Below are 6368 nucleotides of genomic sequence, written 5' to 3'. Positions count from 1 at the left end.
TCCTCATCACTTTTATTAATTGGGATATAATTCACATATGATGAAATTTACCATTTAAAAATGTACAGCTCAGTGGCTTTTAATATATTCACAATGTTGTACAATCATTACCAATATCTTAAAATATTTTCCTCACCCTCCCCCAAAACACTTACCACTTACTCCCTGTCCTACTCCTCCAAGGTTCTGGCAACCTCTAATCTACTCTCAGTCTCTTGTAGATATTTATGTATATAAATCATACACTATGTGGCCTTTTCTGTTTGGCTTCTTTCACTTAGCATAATGTTTCAAGTTTCTTCCATGTTGTAGTATGTATTAGTACCTCACTCCTTTTTATGGCTGAAAAACATTTCATTGTGTCCATATATCTGATTTGGTTTATCAGTTCATCATTTGATGGGCACTTTGCTTATTGTTTCTACCCTCTGGCCATTTGAATAATGCTCTTGTGAATGCCAAATGGATTTTTACAGAGACTACACTAGATTTCTACCGGAAATCTATGAAGGTGCCATTTTCTCCACATCCTGATCCACACTTGTTATTTTCTGTTTTGTTTTTTCTTTCTGATTATAGAAATCCTGTGGTATGAAGTAGTATCTCATTTTGGCTTCAATTTGCATATACCTGATGACTAATTATGTTGAACATCTTTTCATGCACTTTTGGCCACTTATATATCTATCTTGGAGGAATGTCTCTGCAGATATTTTACCCATTTTTATGTTTTATCTGTAATTTTATTATTGGGGTTTAAAAGGTCTTTATGCATTTTGGATACTAGACCTTTATCAGATATATGATATGCAAATCTTTCTCCATCCTGTGGTAGTTTCTTCAGTTTCTTAAGAATGTTCTTTGAGTTATAAAAGTTATTCATTTGAAGTGCACGAGGTGCTATTTATTTTTTATTTGATTGCTTGTTTTTGGTATTATATTTAAGAAACTATTACCTAATGCCAAGTATGAAGATTTACACCTTTGTTTTCTTACAGATTTTATAGTTTTTATCTCTCACACTTGATTTTTTTTATATTTTTTTAATTCCTTTATTTATGATGTGAGGTAGAGGGTTGAACTTCTTTCTTTTGTATGTAGCCATCCAGTTGTCCCAGCACCATTTATTGGAAAGAATAGTCTTTCCTTCTTGAATGGTCTTAGCACACTTGTCACAATCAATTGACTATGGATGTTTGAGTTCATCTGTAGACTGCTCTATTCCATTGATCTATATGTCTATATTTGTGACAGTACCACATTATTTTGGTGACGTTGCTTTCAATAGATTTTAATTTCAGAAAGTGTGAGTCTGCTAACCTTGCTCCTCTTTTTTCAAGATTATTTTTCCTATTCTGGTTTCTCTGATTTCTTTAGGGATTTTAGAATCAACTTGTCACTTCTATAATTAAGGAAGTTGAAATTTTGATAGGCATGGCATTGAATCTGTAGATCAACTTGGAGAATATTTCCATTTTTACAATACTAAGTCTTCCAATCCATGAACGTGGGATATTTTTCAATTTTTAAAATCACTTTCAACAATGTTGTGTGGTTTCACTGTGGAAGTCCTCATCATTTATTGCATCTTGGCCATTCCATCTGAAATTATAATTCTTCTGTTTGGAGAATATCCTCTAGCATTTTCTTTCCAGAGGATCTGCTGTTAAACTCTCTCAGTTTTTGCTTGTTTGAAATACCCTTATTTTTCCTCTCATTACTGAAAGATATATTTGCTTATTATTGACTTCTAAGTTGGCAGTTACTTTTTCTTAGGCTACTGAAGATAATATTTCATAATATTTTCCCTCCTTTGCTGCTGCTGTTCTCAGTCTAACTGTCATTCTCTCTATGGAGCCTGAGGCTTTACTCTTTCCTATATAATTTAGAATCAACCTTTTAAGTTAAAAAATAACTCTTTGGAGTATTATTTTAAGTTGCAATGACTCTTAAGATCTTAAACTCAGCATGAAGAACAGTAGCATGTTTACTATATTAAGTATCCTTTTCAATGAAATGGAATATTGGTCCATAATATCTTTTATTAAAGTTTTATAATAATCTACATGTTGTCCTCCCCATTCTTTGTTAGATTTATCTCCAAATATTTGAATTTTTAAAAAAGATTTTATTTATTTATTTGACAGAGAGAGAGATCACAAGTAGACAGAAAGACGGTGGGGGGGGGTAAGCAGACTCCCTTTTGAGCAGAGAGCCTAATGTGGGACTTGATCCCAGGACCCTAGGATCATGACCTGAGCTGAAGGCAGAGGCTTAACATTAAGCCACCCAGGCACCCCAAATATTTGTATTTTTGATGCTATTATAATTGTTACCAATTTTCAAGTTTTATTTAAATATTTTTTGTTTGCATGCATAGAAGTACAATTGACTGTTTTATGTTCCTCTTATATTCAGCAACTTGCTGTACACTTAGTGATTCTGATTATCTGTACATCCTGAAAAGAATTTCTATATAGTTACTCATATCATCTGAAAATAATAACAGTAATTTCATTTCCTTCGCTCCAGTGTGTATGGATTTAATTTTGTTGTTTTTCTTACTGTGATCATTAGAAGTTTTGCATAATGTTTAATAGAACTGTAAAATTAGACATTTTAATATTGCATCTGAGTTTAAGCAACTAATTTTAACATTTTTTAAAGTTGGTGCTTCTTGTACCACTTACTTGGTTTCCATTTTATACATAATTAGATGTTATGGATAGAAAAAGTAAATAAATTATTTTATTCCACTTGTCCTATTTTGGAAATGGGAATAGAATCTGGAATTTTGAAGTAGTGCCTTCTTTAATCCCATCATATTTAATCTCATGACATTTAATCTCATCAACATTTCCCAATTGGTATAAACTAAGTCATTTATTTTCTGATTTATATTAAATATTTTGCACCTTGGATGAACTTAATGACTGTCAATATTAGTTGGTTACCTAGAATGTGAATATTTCAAGAGAAAAATCAGCAACAAAGTGATCTTTATCTTCCTTTCAGAAAATTAAAAGGATACCTTTGTTCAAGCAGTTTTTGAAATTTCCTAGTTTCACTATCATTTTAGCAAAATCTTAAATAAAGATCATCTTTTATTTTTTAAAGCATAACTTAAAAATATAGTTGAATCTGAATTTGTAACAGTATTCCCAGAAAAAACAACCCCAATCCACTTAAGTGGGAGTTAATTTTATGATAAATAGGGACTTAGGAATATGTAATGAGCATTTGAAAATTTTCCTCATATAAACCTTACTTATGTGTAAAATACCACGACAAAATTAAGAGGCCTAATTTATTATAGCAGTATAATTTCATGAAGTTTTAAATTAATCCTTTTCTACCTTCAAGTACAAAGTACACAACATGGGTGTTTTTTATCAGATAAATTTATAGTAGGCTTCCATTAACTCATTTATCATATGCATGCAAGCAGACTATAACAACGTGTGCTAAAACTTTGAGATAATCCTTTATAATCTGTAATTCAGTTTTAGATAGCAACCCTGGTTGCTGATGGCCTCTTGACATTGATTAATGGCCATTTGGAAAACTATGAAGAATTTCAATTACTGCCTATCTTTTTTTTTTTTAAAGATATTTTTTATTTCAATCTCAAGTAGCTGGAGAGGCAGGCAGAGAGAGAGAGAGGAGGAAGCAGGCTCCTTACTGAGCAGAGAGCCCGATGCAGGGCTCTATCTGAGGACCCTGAGATCACTACCTGAGCCGAAGGCAGAGGTTTAACCCACTGAGCCATCCAGGTGCCCCAATTACTGTCTATCTTAAGGATGCTCGCATATTACTCAAATTTATTTTTTAACCTAATCCTGTGCTAGACTTTTTTTTATTAAGTTTTTAAATTTTAATTCAAGTAGAGTTAATATACAGTGTTATCTTAGTTTCAGTTGTGAAATACAGTGATTCAACAATTCTATACATTACCCAGGGCTCATTATGATAAGTGAACTCTTTTTTTTTAATTTTCTTTTTTTTTAAACATTTTTGTTTATTTAGTTGATAGAGAGAGTGAGAGAGAGAATACAAGCAGAGGGAGTGGGAGAGAGAGAAGTGGGCTTCCCACCGAGCAGGTAGCCTAACACAGGGCTTGATCCCAGGACTCTGGGAGCCTGATACGGGGCTTGATCCCAAAACCCTGGGATCATGACCTGAGCAGAAGGCAGATGCTTAATCACTGAGCCACCCAGGCATCCCAGTAACTGAACTCTCAATCCCTATTACTTATTTTACCTATTCTCCCACCTACCTCCCCTCTGGTAACCATCAGTAAGTCTCTTCCTTGGTTTCTCTTTCTCTCCCTCTTTTTTCCCCTTTGTTCATATATTTTGTTAACTAAATTCCACATATGAGGGAAATCAGAGTATTTGTCTTTCTCTGACTTACTTTACTTAACATTATTATCTCTAGATCTATCCATGTTGTTACAAATGGCAAGATTTCTTTCTTTTTATAGCTAAATAATATTCCACATACATCTTCTTTATCCATTCATCTATCAATAGACACTTGGGCTGCTTCCATAATTTGGCTATGTAAATACTGCTGTTATAAAAATAGGGATGCATGTATCCCTCTGATTTAGTGTTTTTGTATTTTAGGAATAAATACCCAATAGGGTGATTACTGTACTGTAAGGTAGTTCAATTTTTAAATTTGAAGAAACTCCATACTGTTTTCCACAGTGGCTGCACCAGTTTACCTTCCCATCAACAGTGCAAAGGAGTTCCATTTCTACCAGACCCTCCACAATACTGTTTAATGTGGTTTTGATATTAGCTATTTGACAAGTGTGAGGTTATACCTCACTGAAGTTTGATTTGCGTTTCCCTCATGGTCAGTAATGATGAACATCTTTTCATGTGTCTGTTGGCCATCTGGTATGTCTTCTTTGGAGAAATGTCTATTCATGTCTTCTTCCCATTTTTAATGGGGTTATTTGGTTTTGGGGTATTGAGTTGTATCAGTTTTTTTCTATTTTTGATACCAAACCTTTATTGGATAGGATGTTTGCAAATATCTTCTTCCATTCTTTTAGTTTTCTTGATTGTTTTCTTTCCCTGTAAAGAAACATTTTATTTTTATATAGTCCAGTAGTTTATTTTTGCTTGTATTTCCCTTGCCTCAAGAGAAAAAAAATGTTGCAAGCAACGTCAGAGAAATTATTACCTGTGGTCTCTTCTAGGATTTTCATTGTTCTAGATCTCACATTTATGTCTTTAATCCACTTGAGTGTATTTTTGTGTACAATGTAAGAAAGTGGTCCAGTTTCATTCCTTTGCATGTAGCTGAGCAGTTTTACCAATACAATTTGTTAAAGAGACTGTTTTTATTGTGTATTCTTTCTTCCTTTGTCCAAGATTAATTGATTATATAATTGTGAGTTTATTTCTGGGTTTTCTATTATGTTCCATTGATCTGTGCATCCATTTGTATGCCAGTTTCATACTGTTCAGATCACTACAGTTTTGTAATAAACTTGAAGCCTGAAATTATGATGCCTCCAGCTTTGCATTTCTTTTTCAAGATGCTTTGGCTATTCTGGGTCTTTCGTGGTTCCATACAAATTTTAGGATTGTTTAGTCTACTTCTGTGATACTGTTGGTATTTTGATAGGGATTGCATTAAACCTGTGGATTGCTTTGGGTAGTACGGACATTTTAACAATATGTGTTTTTCTATTCCATGTACATGGAATGTTTTCCCATTTCCTTGTTTCATTTTCAATTTCTTTTATCAGTGTTTTATAGTTTTCAGAATATAGGTCTTTCATCTTTTTGATTAAGTTTATTTCTAGGTGTTCCATTGTTTTGGTACAACTAACAATGGGATTGTTTTCTTGATTTCAGTTTCCGCTGCTACATTATTGGTGTATAGGAATGCAACAGATTTCTGTACATTGATTATGTATCCTCCAACTTTACTGAATTCATTTATCAGTTCTAGTTGATTTTTGGTGGAGTCTTTCAGGTTTTCTATATATAGTATCATGTCATCTGCAAATAGTGAAAGTTTTGCTTCTTCCTTATCAATTTGGATGCCTTTTATTTCTTTTTGTTGTCAGATTTCTGTGGCTAGGACTTCCAGTATTATGTTGAATAACAGTTGTGAGAGTGGACACCCTTGTCTTATTTGTGACCTTCAGGGGAAATCTCTCAGATTTTCCCCATTTAGGATGATATTAGCTGTGGGCTTTTTATATAAGGCCTTTATTATGTTGAGATATGTTCCCTCTAACCCTGCTTTTTTGAGGGTTTTTATCATGAATGGATTTTGTACTTTGCCAAATGCTTTTTCTACATCTATTGAAATAATCTTATGGTTTTATCCTTTCTCTTATT

This window comes from Lutra lutra, chromosome 12, assembly GCF_902655055.1.
Source record: "Lutra lutra chromosome 12, mLutLut1.2, whole genome shotgun sequence".
Classification (NCBI taxonomy): domain Eukaryota; kingdom Metazoa; phylum Chordata; class Mammalia; order Carnivora; family Mustelidae; genus Lutra; species Lutra lutra.
Note: the sequence above shows the minus strand (reverse complement) of the source record.